The 14,641-nt window shown below is 43.2% G+C and overlaps 1 pseudogene; it reads left to right on the forward strand.

Annotated features, from left to right (window-relative positions):
- Nucleotides 1-343: 343 nt before the first annotated feature.
- LOC109700530 (intercellular adhesion molecule 5-like) lies at nucleotides 344-1,109 on the forward strand (annotated as a pseudogene).
- Nucleotides 1,110-14,641: the final 13,532 nt, after the last annotated feature.

Here is a 14,641-nt window from a genome sequence, read left to right on the forward strand (position 1 = left end):
GAGCCAGAAGGCTAACTCGAGCCTGAGGTGTGGCTCAAGTGGTAGATTACCTGCTTCACAAGTGTGAAGCCCTGAGTTCAAATCCCAGTACTGCCCAAGTAAATAACAGAAGGCTAACTCATCCCACCCAGGGCAAGGGTAGCAAAGGGCTGACACTGCCAGTCAAAATGTTTAAGAGCAGTCACCTTCTATGATTCAGATTGTCAGACTTCCTGTCTCGTACCATTTGTTTTTTCTGGAGAAGTAAGTAGTTGCCTCTCATCAAGTCCTACCTTTTTTTCTTAAAGAGTCCTACCTTTTTTTCTTAAAGGCTAATCCTGGAGATTAGCCTATATGGGTGGTCATGGATGAAGTATCTATAGAGAAGTGCCATGTGCCCCCAATGTGGCACCCCTGGTGAACCTCACCCTTACCCTTCTCCAGGGCAACCAAAAACTGCACAGAAAGAACTTTGTGAGCTTAGTTGTGGGCTCCCAAAGGGCTGAGGTTGCCATTAGTGTCAGAGCCCAAAGGGAGAATGACTGGTGCAATTTCTCCTGCAATGCAGAACTGGACTTGAGTTCATAAAATGGAGGACACTTTTGTGGTAGCTCAGCCATCAAGGTATTCTGGATCTTTGGTGATTCAGAGCCTGGGTGTGGAAGGAATCCCAGGACTCATTTTACCCATCTTGCCTTGGTCTTTGGGACACAGCTCCCATAGGGTTTAGGGTGTGACTATGATTGAGCTCTTCCTGTACTGTAATTTACTTACTTCCTTCCAAAATTGTGGGGTCCTACAAGGCATGTGATTTATTGTGGCTCTTCTTTCTTTCCTTTTCCTAAATTTCTTGACTGCATACTCTCAGAGCCCCTAGATCTGGGTCTCTTTGTTTTTATAAGTTGATATGGTAAAAACTGATCTGTTAAGTGGCTAGGGTATTTCTGGCCAAAGAGGTGTTCCTGGGAGACCAGGAGCTAAGCCTCTTCCTCTCTAGGAAGGGGGACACAGGGTGGGCTAATGCTGTTGTTGGGGCTGTGCAGTCTGGTGTTCAGGAGCTGTCCTGTCCTGTGTTTCTAGGTCCAATGGAACAGAAAACAAGGAAGCCAGTACATGTTGATAGTAAGTGACCTGCCTCTTCTGTTAACCATATGGATTCTCTGTGTCAAAGTAATGTGTTGTTGAGTCAATCATAGATATTCCCGCTAACCTTTGTCAGATACATTCTCAAGAGAGCATTAACCTTTAGCTCTTTCTGGTAAGCGCAGGCAGGTTGGGGACGCCCATTGTGACAGTGGTTCTATCCAGCCTTCACCCTAAGGCCATCCTGCTTACAGAGCAATTGTGGCTGCTTGAACTTCATTCTAGAACAGTTTGTTTGAGGTGAGGAAGAAATCTGTAAAAAAAAAAAAAAAAAAAAAAGAAATCTGTAAAATGAGAGGACATCTTGCTGTCCTTGCAACAGGTACATAGCCAAATAAATGTGTGCACACAACACTTGTTGTAAGAAAAACTCAAATCCCCTCAAAACACTTTGTGGTTCATTCTGATCAGCCTTTGCAGAAGCAGTAGTGCTATCCTGTATCTTTCCCCAGCTATCTGCCTACCCAAGGGAGACCTCCCACAGGAAGAGTACAGACATGACTGCCAGCTTTGAAAAATGTGCTTCTTTTCTTTTTCCTTTCTTTTTAGGTTTACTGGCAGGGACAGGTGTTACTGTGATCTGCTCAAGGAATTTATTAATGTCAATATAAAAGCCCTACTTTTCAGCTTTAGGGAACTCCAAACCTCTCTGCCCCTGGGGAGTCTGCCTGGCTTCTACTTACAACCAGAGAGAAATATGATGGCTTAAATTTCTCCTGTGAAGCCTCTTTGAAGGTGCAGAGTCAATGATTGGTCAAAACCACTGAGATCCTGTTCCATGTCTTATGTGAGTAGAGGCCTGATCTTTCTTGTCAAAATGAGGCTCACTCCTATAATCCTAGCTACTCAGGAGGCAGAGATCAGGAGGATCACAGTTTGAAACCATCCTGGGCAAATATTTGCAAGAACCTACCTCAAAAAAAAACAATCACCAAAAACAAAAACAACAACAGCAAAAAAAACTGGTGGAATGGCTCAAGATTTAGTTCAAATCCCAGTACCGGAAAAACAAACAAACAGAAAAAAAACCCTGAGGATTATTAGTTTTCTGTTTCCAGAGATCGTCTTGTTTAGTAGCTTTTCCTCATTAAAAAAATCAAAATGATATAAAAATTCTCCCAAGCTTGTCTTGTCTCTGGGAAAGTGAATGGGGAGCAAGGTAAAGGAAAATGGGGACCAGAAAGGCAAGTGGTCCAAGTGATCAGCCACAATTGGTTGAGAGGCAGTGGTTGAGAACATAAAAAGGGATAGTTAGAGCTGATGCTAAGGAGGGAAATTTCAGAAAATTCTATACCAAAATTTGTATTTTGAAAAGTGGGGAAATCCTCTCCACTCACCCTTCCTAACTCTTGCCCACTGAGAAACTAAGACAGGAAACAGAGCAATGTTATCATTTCGTAGGAATCCATAAAAATTCTCTGGCTACTTGCCCACTGGGAAGGGGGTGGAGTTGACTCAAAGCAGGGAACTGATCTTCTTACCCTTGGGAAAGCAAGTTGTGAGTGGTGGGAGCAGCGTTTGAGTTGAGGGAAAGGTGGCTGAGCATGGATATTAGGAGGGAACAGGGCACACTGAGCTGGCCCCTTTTGGGGACTCTCCTGTTTGCAGACAATTCTGGCAAACAGACATGAGAAGAAGGGGTGGAACAGATGCTTGCCTAAGTCCCAGAAGGAAACCCAGCTCCAGCTTTGATGTGTACCTGAAATGAGGTGATCTCTGGCCTGGAAGTGCCACAGAAGGCAACCCAGAACCACATTGGGGCCTACTGCCCTACTGCTGCATGGCTACTAACCAGCAAGGCTCTGTCAGTAAAGACATTTCTGTCACTGTTCAAAGTAACCACCCCTGTCCTGCTGCCAACCCCAGGATAGAAATCCCCCACAGGTTTGGGATTCTTACGCAAGCATGGAATGAAAAAAGATTCTCCTGGATTGGGGAGCATGAGCTGTGAAATGGACTTAGTGGACTGGGGTGGGGTGATTTTCTTGTCCTCAGTGCCCCATGCATTCACCCCCTCCCTCAAACTCTATATCTTCTGTGTGTGGGAAGGGCTGGATGAAGGAATTGGCTCTGCTGTCTTTGGCATTTTTACTTTCACCTTTGTAATCACCATAGCACTGTTAAAGAGGAGAAAAATCACCCTACAGGCAGAAAGAGCAGAACAAAGAGGAAGAAAGCTAGTTGCTAGTTTGCTGTTCAAAAAGCAGAAAAGTGCAACTCCCATAATTGTTGATTAGAAACAGCTCTGGTTGAATGTGACTTCTGCTCCTGGCATGTCCCAGGAAGGGAAGAGTGGATCAAGCAGAAAGAAAGAAACAGGATGTCAGGCTACATCATCCCTCTGTTCTCCTGTCCCACAAAACAGTGTTTCGGAGCCCCATGTGCCTCGTGTGCAATCTACCCAGAAACTCACCTTCGTCTTTCTTGCAGTGCTGGGGTTTGAATTCAGGGCCTCATACTTGCTAGGCTGGTGTTCTATCACTTGAGCCTATCCACAGCCCTTTTTTTGTGTTGGGTATTTTCGAGATAGGGTCTTGTGAACTTTTTGCCCCTGCTGGCTTCAAACTGATCCTCTTGATCTCTGCCTCCCAAGTAGCTAGGATTACAGGTGTGAGCCACTGGTGCCTGGCTCACCTTTCTCTGTAGAGTTCACTCCAGTCACTAGGAATTTCAGTCTCAACATCAACTAGTGAGAGAGTCTCTTGCTCCTTGCAAGCCCACGCTTAGATTCAGAAGAGAAGATCCTGCCCATGGCTCTTCATTCCCATAGCCCTTTTCTCTCAAACATCACACTACAGAGATAGTCCAAAATACCTTAAAAATAAAACTCATTTCTCATTGTTTTCTGATGAGTAACTGGAACTAATTTCTTAGTTCAGGACAGGATTTCAAAGGGGATAGTTCCCCAGCAGAGGCATAGGAATCAGAACTCTTTCCCCATCCCCACACTCCCCTGGCTCCCCAAGCTGAGCTTGATAACATCATGAAGGGTTTGTGGCAGTGAGCTTCTACTCAGTAAACAAAAGGAGAAATTCCAATTGGGTCATCTAAGCAGCTTAACCTTGCTTTTTTTTTTTTTTTTTTTTTTTAAATTAAACAGGGTCTTGCTATGCAGTCCAGGCTGGTCTCAAACTTGTGATCCTCCTGCCTCAGCCGCCCAATTGCTGTAACCAGAGGTGGGTGCCACCATGATCAACTTAACTAACCTTTATTTATTTATTTGTCTCTAAAGTAGAAAGTAGAGTTCTTCCATAAAATTGGTTTCATAGATTAAGGCCTCTAAACATTTCTGAATTCCTTTTCATAAGCCATTGCAGAGTAGTCATCTGTGAGATCACATTTGGCATATGTATTTCCCTAATGGACTAATAGCTTAGAATTTATTCTCTTTCTGTAAGGAATTACCTTTTTTATCTATCTGTAATATGTATTTCCCTAATGGACTAATAGCTTAGAATTTATTCTCTTTCTGTAAGGAATTACCTTTTTTATCTATCTGTAATATGTATTTCCCTAATGGACTAATAGATTAGAATTTATTCTCTTTCTGTAAGGAATTACCTTTTTTTTATCTATCTGTAATCTATTTCCTTTAAGCTGCAAGAGGAATCCTGTCAGGCTGGGGGTGTAGCTCAGTGGTAGAGTGTGTGCTTAGCATGTACTAGAGTTTCATCTCTATCACCAAAAAACAAAACAAAACAAAAAAACACCAGTTCTCTTGTGACAGTGTTCACCATATGATTTTGCAATTCAGCTTCCTTTTCTGTTCCTTTAAAAGAGTGTATTTGCCCTTAGAGAAGGAATCATAAAACCAGATATTTTGTCCCAGAGCAGTCATGAAATCTTCAGGGTATTAATATCAACATATCATGTTGGCTATGTTAAAAACAGAACTAATTTTATGATATCTGAACTTCTTCATCTTTTGCATCATTACTGAAAGCATTTATTAAGCCAAATGGTTGCATTTTAGAAAGTTGAGTACAATTTCTAAGGAAAGATTACTAATTTGGTAGCTGGTGATGCATTAGCTCTGGTCAGCAGCCTACTTGACCTGCACTCAAAACTAAAGTTCAGATTTTCAGATAGAAGTTTTCCACACTGCAGATGCTAGCCAGAAAGAATGCAGCATCAGACACCAAAAGGAAAAATTCTCCCATTTTTTTCTGAACCTCCCGGAGTCTGGGTTTAGGGATTTGATATAAAAATAACCCTTTGATTTCACTACATACAAGGTAATGGGGACACAGTAGTAAATAAAACGTTTTCCCTGCTTTCCACAAGCTTATAGTTGGTTAGTCAGTTTTCTATTAAATCTGAGATAATCAGCCTAGAAGAAAGAAAAGTCTGTTTTGGCTTATGGTTTCAGAGGTTTCAGTCCTTGGTCACTAGGCCCCATTGTCTTTGGACATGTGGTGAGGCAGTATGACATGGTGGGAGCAGGTAGTGGAGGAAGTTTCTTACATCACAGCAGCCAGGAAGCAAATGAGGGTCAGGAAAGGGTCAAGGGTTCCATCATCCCCTTCACAGGCATGTTCATCAATGACCAAACTTCTTGAAGGTTCCACCACCTCCCAGTAGTACCATGGGCTGGGAGACCCTTTAAGACAAGGGCCCACTGGGCACCAGTGGCTCACCCTGTAATTTTAGCTACTCAGGAGACAGAGATCAGGAGGATCATGGTTTGAAGCCAGCCTGGGCAAATAGTTCATGAGACCCTATCTTGAGAGAGAAAAAAAAAAAAAAAACTTTCACACACACACACACATACACAAAAAGACTGGTGGAATGGTTCCAGGTGTAGGCCCTGAGTTCAAACCCCAAAACCACACACACACACACAAAAGACATGGGCTTTTGGGGGACCTTTATCCAAACCATAGCAGGGATTTAGGGAAAATGAGTAGGAGATTACATTTTCATATTAACTTCTTTGATCAGAAAAGCATTGTTAAGAGAAAGTCTAACTCAGGATTAAGGAAGGCTCCCTGGAGGGAGACTGGAAATATTTAGAGTTTACAAAATAGCAAACTCATTTCCCCAAAATGACCTTCTCAACCTTGGTTTTTCCACTAATATAGTACCTCTCACATATGACTTTAATGTAAAATAGTCTCTTTCTCAAGTTGAGCACGTAGAAAAATAAATTAGAAAATTTTAAGAAAGGGGCATGTAGAAGAGCCTAATCCAGGGGTCTCCAGCCAGGTTAGTGTCTGGATCAGCTGTGTCAGGCCTGGAGTTGTTCCATATCTGCAAATGCTACCTCAAGGCCCCAGAGTCCTGAGACACAGTGAATCCAAAAAGTAGGGAAGAGAGTCATTGGAACTTCCAAGTTTCAGCAAGGAGGCCTAGCCAGTCTTTGCTTCTCATTGCCACAGGGTGTCACTGTTGACAGATGGTCCTACACAGTCCCATAAACAAATGGTTCTATAGATCCAGGTCTCTGGGTTGTCTGCCATAAATCTCCAAGGGTGGACCATCTGTTTCTATGGGGGGCTTGGTGCAGCTGCAGGTGACTCCTTGATTGGATTTCCCAGCTTAACATTTCTCAGCGATCAGTCCCCACTACCAAGCCCTCCTCCCTACCCCCCAGTGCTGGGGATCAAATCCAGGGCCTTGTGTCTGCCACTGAGCTATCCCTCCAGCCAGTGCTTTAGATTAGCCAACCTCAAAGGGTCTTCAGAGTTGGCCTAGGTTCTTCCTCTTGTAGACTTGGACTCTCTGCTCCCTTTTTCCCCTCAGGAATTCAGATAACCAGGGGTTAGGCAAGGTTAGGCAACTCTTTCTTGCTAATTTTTTTTTTTTTTTTTTGATGCTGGGGTTTGAACTCAGGGCTTCATATTTGCTAGAAAGATTCTCTACCACTTGAGCCACTCCTCCAGCCTTCCTTGCTAATTCTTAAAGCACAAAAGTTTCATTATGTCTCTCTCTTTTCCAGCTTCTAAGGGTAGATGCCTTCATTGTTTCCAGGAGGCTCCATGTCCTAAAAGGTTTGGATCATTTTCTTTCTCTGAACAGTAGAGTAACTACCGTGCTACCCTGGATTATCTCCAGAGGAAGAATGACTTTTTTTTTTTTTTGGTGGTACTGGAGTTTGAACTCAGGGCTCTGTGCTTGCAAAGCAGGTGCTCTACCACTTGAGCCACTCCTCCAGTCTGTAGAGTGACCTTTAATACTCCAGAAGTTTGTCTTCTTAAGGATGGCCAAAGTGATTTTTGACATCGTTCTCTTAAGATCTGAGGAAGAAGAAGTTGAATTTTCAGTGAGACTTCTTCCTGAAGGGCCTGTTTACCTTATATAATCATAGTCAGACAGAGATGACACCATACTTGGAAAGCACCAGCATGGCTCAGTCCACATGAATTCACAAGTGTTGATTTTTGTTGTTACACTAAAAATCTTGGTGGTAATCATACCCTTAATTATAATCTGAAACTCAAGAGTCAGAAATCCATGGCAACCACTGAGGGCCATAAAAAGTCAAATACACAGAGCAAACCTTTCTGTTTCTCATGGTGTTCTCTTTTTCTCCTTTCCTAGTATCGACACAAGAATACCAACTCTGCTTTAAGAAAATAGTTTATTCTGAGTCAAATATGAGTGACCACGGCCCGGGAACACAGATTCAAGTTACCCTGAATGACATGTTTTACCATGGGAAAGGCCCACAAAATTTAATGGCTCATGCCTGAGGGGGATTGCCCTCTAATCCCTTCTAACTTGGTCAATGCTTTGCTCTGTCTTTGTGTGGAGAGGCAAAATCGAAGTCACTATGCTTCCACTTGTATGTTGATGCCTGCTCTGTGGGTCTCCACCCCTTAGCTACAAAATGTTCAATAATTGGTCATCAGATCCAGTGCCCAAAGTTCATTGCTCAATCATTGCTATCTCCAAAGTAACATCCTTCTTCTTCTGAAGCCCTGATTAAGTTTCAAAAGATGCACTGCACTGCTCCTTGGGACTGGAGATGCCTAGATGCCAAAACGACTGGTCCTTGGACTGGGGATGCCAATTGCAGAGATCAGGTCACGTAAGTCTCCTCCTTAGGAGTGATTGCTTTCTTTCTTTCTCTTTGTCTCCTTTTAGGCTTCTGAGATTAAGTAAACTTATCATCATAGGCAACATTCCCTCCATATCTGCTGACTCCCACTTGGGCCGTATAAAAACTGGGCTACCTTTAAGCCAGAGGTTCTCAAAAATTTATCAACTCATCTTTTTCTGCAGTGGAGCTTGACCTCAGTACAAATTAGGGGATGGAGAAAAATGGCTGGAGAAGAGGGCTTTAAATGATATCATTTTATCAGTTGGATTTTTTTTTTTTGTAAAAATCAACACAGGTGGACTGAGGTCCCAAATACAAACTTTTATGTCTTTCTGTCAGAACTCAGATCTTTGCAAAAGTTGTAGAGTCTATTATTTCCACACCCCTTGGTAGAGACAACTGGGCAACTAAATGTTCTAGATAATCCCCTTCTGTGGGGGATTTGCTGAAACCCCTTAAATGAGGCACACAGCCCACAGCAGTGGTCTTCCCACCACCTGCAACTCCAGCAAGCCCTCAGTCACCTATAGCATTTCCAGTTTCTCCTTCAGTGTCCCTTCCCTCTGTCTCCTCAGCCTTATGTAGTCCTCAATCTCCATCCAATAAGCCCACTTGGCTTAAATAGTGTACCTGGAACTCCAGCACTCTATGAGACACCACCATGATATCCGCCTCTACAGAGGAACCTAGCCCCACTAGCATCAGGAGTGGAATCCTTTACCAACCTACTTCTTGACTCTTTCCTCTTTGAGAGGTGGCTGATAAGGATGGTGGAACCATTTAGGTACACACACCTTTTTCCATGTCTGACCTAGTCCTCTGTAAACAAAAGCTAGGCTACTTTTCAAAGATTACCACTGGATTTATGGATGACATTCAAGCCTATCTCCCTTTCCTTTGAATTAACTTGGGAGGGTGTTCACATCATCCTATCTGCCTTTTGTTCCCTGGAGGAAAAACACTGTGTCAGACTGAGCCTCAGGCCTTTGCTAATAGTTTGGCAGCTAGGAAGCCTAACCACAGTCTACACACAGTGGCCCACTTGGAATTGTCAGAGAGGACAACCAGACTTGGGACACAGAGACTACATGATAACCTGCCTCTTGGAAGGCATGAAAAAGTGTATTGTAATGCCTGAAAACTATGACAAGATCAAGGTCAAGAGGAAAACTCAGCATTATTTCAAGGATGACTAATAGAGGCTCTCAAAAAGTATACTAATGTCAGCCCCAGTACTCTAGAAGGACAATTGTCCTGGGAGCTCATTTTATTAGTCAGCCCCTGATATCAGAAGGAAACTGCATGAGACCTTAGCGAATTGAACCAGCTGCTGGACACAGCTTTTGGGATGTTTAATTAAAGGGATGGGGCGGAGGAATGGAGAGGGGTGTATGTGGCTGGCAGAGAGACAGACAGCAGGTTCATATGAAAGCAGTCACTGTAAGCAGAGCTCTGTGACTTCAGTTTTGGAGCTCCAGGCAATAGCCTAAGCAGTCCAGCAAAAGACCAACAGCAAATGGTTGTTGCTTCAAGTATGGGAGAAAGAAATGTCCCAGTCTCCCCAGTGCATGTCATCTTTACAAACAAAAAGGTCACTGGAAGAGAGACTGTCCCCAGCTCCAAAGGACTCCTAAACCCGTGATGTTTATAAAAGAGTACTGAGGTGTCCCAAGGTCTCTCTCTGATGGCTCTAACCAAAGCACACTCATGACTGATGAGGAACCTTGTGTGACCCTTGATGTAGCGGGTAAGGAAATTGATCTGTTAATCAACACAGGGGACTCATATTCTATTCTGACCAGCCACTTTGGACCTCTGTCCACCTGAAGCTGCACAACAACTGTAACAACAGGGTTGGCAGAATGCCAGAGGTGATATTTCACCTTACCTGAAGCTATAGAAGACTATCTGCTGGTTCACAAATTTTTGATGATGTCCAGGTACCCCACTCCTTTATTAGGGTTGGTGTTCCTGCCTCTCTTGGGGCAACCCTGTACTTCAAAACCCCACAAGGACACTTGTTAATGATATTGACACCATCCTGGCAAGATAAACGACAGGAGACAATTCCACCAGAAATCTGCTCCCTAGATTTGAGACCAGGGGATCCCTAGAAAGGCCATACATGCCCAGTCAAATTATTCTCTTGACCCTTTGGTTAGATTTCAATTGTTTCACACCAATATCATGGTCCTGCAAGGTTTTCAGCCCATCCCAACTTCAGAGTCACCTGCAGGGTCTCTGACTACCTTAGATCAGCAGCCTGAGATTTCCACCCCCAAGGCAAGCTGGGTCAACTACTATAACATCAGTAGGGAGAAGTTCTGAAAGCTAGACCACCGCCCTTCCATAATTCTTAAGATTAAGGGATGACAACCTCTGAGGGTAGAATGAGGCAGGCGATATAGCACAGGGAAAGAGGCAACTGCATGACACCAAAAGGCTGTTGCATCAGCAGAAGCCATGTGACTGCTGGAACAGCTGGAGGCAGGCTGGAACCAGTATCAAGGACAAAGATGACTCTAATATCATCTCAAACACAAACAAAATCTACAGAAGGTCCTGACATGGCTATGAGATCAAGGATTACTTGAGCTCTGCTACCTGAACCCTTTCTTGTGCTAGCTTTATTTAGAAAATTTTGAGCCAGGTATTGTGGCACATGCTTGTAATCCTACTGCTCAGGAGGCTGAGGCAGGAGGAGTTCAAGGCCAGCCTGGACTACTTAGCAAGACCTTGTTTCATAAAAAAACAACAAAAATTAATTGTGACAAAATATACATAAAATTTATCATCATAACCGTTTAAGGTGTAGAGCTCTGTAATGTCACCCACATTCACATTGCTTTGCAACCAGCACCAGTGATACCAGACAAGGGCACTTCTGACTTGGCAACCAAAGAGCATGAACACACAGGAAAAGCTTTAAAGGAGGCTTTTCCTCAATGAGAGGGAAACAGAACTGATGAGAGACCAGAATGTTCCCCAGCAAGGGAAGAAGCAAGCTTTTTATTGGGTTGCCAGTGTGGGCTAGGGTTTGGTAATTTTTCATTGGTCATAAATGTGGTATTTTTTTGGTGATACTGGGGTTTGAACTCAAGGCCTCATGCTTGCTCGGCAGATGGTCCTACCACTTGAGCCACTCCACCAGCCCTTTTTTTGTGCCTGGGCTGGCTTCAAACCATGATCCTCCTCCTGATCTCTGCTTGCTGAGTAGCAAGGGATGAGCCACTGACACCCAGCAAGAATATGGTAGCTTTTGAGAAGTCTTGTATAAGACACAGATCAACAGTTTGTCCTTGGAGACATGGTGTTGCCCTAGTTTTTACAGTGCACCTGGTGGATCTGGACCCTGCAATGAGTGTAGAAAGCTCAGGGAAGACACACACTATATACAATTCATTGTTGAAAGAGGGAAAGACTCATACTACACACCCAGTGGGTAACAGGTTATGGATTAAGGACCAAGAGCTTATGGTGGTCACTGACTGTTTTACTACCATCCATCTCCAGAATGCTTTTCATCTGTATCTATTAAATGACTCCTCTTGGAACCAGAATGGTTTAATAGAATGATTTGTCATAGAAAGTCATGGTGCAACTTTCTTTGTTCATCCTGAATCCAGGTTCATCTGATACTGGCCACCACATTACACCACCTAAATCCAATCCCAATGATATCAAAGTTGTGTATCTGAGGTGGACTGGTGGTGAGGACAGTCCCCCTGTATCTGTCTCCAAAAAAGGTTGGTGATGATATGATCAAGGCAACTGGTGACTGCAGAGTTCCAAAGATTACAATGAAACTGACCGTTCAGCACAGACAGATACAGATTGAAGTGGTACCTTCTGCCTCTGCCCTGGTCATCAAAGCCTGCAAGGAACCAACAAGACACAGAAAGACACAAAAACACTCAACACAATGAAAATATCACTTTTGATGAAATTATCAACATTGCCTGATCTTTATCCAGAGAACTTTTTTTTTTTTTGGTGGGACTGAGGTTTGAACTCAGGGCTTCACACTTGCAAAGAAAGTCCTCTCCCATTGAGCAATGCTTCCAGTCCATTTTGCTCTGGTTATTTTGGAGACAAGATCTAGCAAACTATTTTCCTGGGCTGAGATCCTCCTGATCTCAGCTTCCCAAGTAGCTAGGATATAGGTGTATGAATCTTCGTCAGAGAACTTTCTGGAACCACTAAACATCATCCTGGTCACTACACAGTGTGTGAACTGCAATGTTGATGACAACTACCTTCATGATATCATAAATGACTCATCTGTAGTGCAGTAGGACTACAAATAGTTAAGATGTTCAGAAGCTGAGTGCTGTGCCTCAAGCCTGTAATCATAGCTACTTGGGAGGCAGAGACTGGGAAGATTGAGGTTAAAGGCCAGCTCGGGTAAAATGTTTGTGCAACCCCATCTCAACCAATGGCTGGGCATGGTGGTGTGCCTGTTATCTCTGCTACTCAGGGAAGCATAAACAGTCCAGGCAAAGGTGTAAAGTGAGATCTTCCCTCAAAAATAACCAATAAAAAAAGGGCTGGCAAGGTGGCTCAGTTGGTAAAGTTCCTGCCTAGCAAGCATGAGGCCCTGAGTTCAAACCCCAGTACTGCCAAAAAAAAGTAGTATGAAAGAAAATATTTCAATAAAAGATCACGTGACAAAAAAAAAAGAATGAGTTGTCTTGTGAAATAGTGATTTCCTTGGTGTTAGTGTTACACAAGTGGTAGTGGAAATGCCATCTCTAATGAATGCTATAGAATAAGATGTCTAACGTAGAAGGAATCAGGATGCCCTAAGAGGCCCTCTCATTTCAAGGTCCCATAATTTTCAAGCAGAGGAGTGGTTTCTGACTTAAGAAATGGGGCTCCAGAGTTCTGATTATTCCAGCCTTCAACTCCTCCTCCCCAAAGATTTATATCATTAATGTAAAATACACAAAAATAAATATAGGTAGGTCCTGACTTAAAGAAAATTCATTACGGCACATAAAAATTTGAACTTGTCAAGAAAATGAACTATGAAGCTTGTTATTTGCATAATAAAAGAATTAATGGCCTCATAAAATCATTTTTGGATGTAGGTCACTAGTCACTGAGCCAAGGTGCTTGAGAGACTAACCTATAAAATATCAGCCACCACCCTTTTAAACTCTTTTGGAAATAAGAAACTCCGAGATGCCATTAAGAAACAATATAATTTAATGACAAGTGTTTAGATCTTCTGTCAAAAGACATGAGATACCCCAAAATTCAATGCAAAAGCAGCACAGTTTATTGAGTGCTGTCACATAGCAATCACTTCATAAACATCATTCATTTAATCCTCATATAAGTCTCATAAAATAGCACATTCTTATCTCAGGACTGTCAAGGAATGTTCAAGAGCTCAAATTACATACAGTCCATGTCTTTCTGGTTCTTCACCTTACACCAAGTTAGCTTAACTCACTGCTCTTAGAACAAAACTGTTCATTGACCAAATATTTCTAGGTTAATTTAGCCCTTAAAGTGTTTTCGATACATATAAACTGCCAATGTTAAAAAATTAGATTCCATTTAAAAGTCTGGGTGTCTCAGATGTCTTGAAGAAGCAGAAGGTCTGGCAGACCTGTTCCTCCAGGTGTGAAGTTGGATGAGTGCCACCTCCACCTTAGCTGGGCCCTGAGTTCTTCGGGTTACGTCTCCCTACTTTCCATGCTATATCCCTCACAAGGAGATTGAGTGTCAGTTGTGACTTATCCCATCCAGCCCTCATCACTTCTGTAGTTATCCACCTGGAGCATGTTGGCATAGTATTTGCAAACCCCAATTCAAACTTCAAGCATGCTGGTTCTGTTTGTCCCAAACCCATCTTTGGACTTGTTTCATTTCCCAAGGGTAGTTGGATCAAATGAATATTCATCTTAAAACTTAGGCACGGCAAGGCACTGGTGGCTCATACCTATAATCCTAGCTACTCAGGAGACAGAGATCAGGAGGATCATGGTTTGAAGCCAGACCTGGACAAATAACTCATGAGACCCTATCTCAAAAAACCCATCACAAAAAAGGGCTGGTGGAGTGGTTTAAAAGGTAAGAGTGCCACTTAGGCACGAAAGTCGTTCTATGATTTCATTCTTACTTTCTCACTTAGGGGCATTTTTGTTCTGCACTTGCTTGTCTTCTTTCCATTTCTTCCCACTCTTGGGGAGCTAAGTTTGGTATTGCTGATGCTGGTGAGGGAGGGAGCCAAGTCCTTTATGGGGGGAACAGATGACTTTGTTGACCCATGAGACTGTCCAGAAAGCACCAGTGGGAGTGGACTTGGCACATAATGGAGATTCTGTCTCAGGAAGAGCCAGGCCTGCTCTTTCAGCAGCCTGGTTTCCCCACAGACCCCACAGGATCCCTGCAGGTTGGCTACCCATCCTACCCTTGCCCCACACTGCCTCCCTCCAGTCCATAATAGAAAAACACCTAGTCAGACAA

The sequence above is a fragment of the Castor canadensis genome, chromosome 11 (genome assembly GCF_047511655.1).
Source record: "Castor canadensis chromosome 11, mCasCan1.hap1v2, whole genome shotgun sequence".
Lineage (NCBI taxonomy): Eukaryota > Metazoa > Chordata > Mammalia > Rodentia > Castoridae > Castor > Castor canadensis.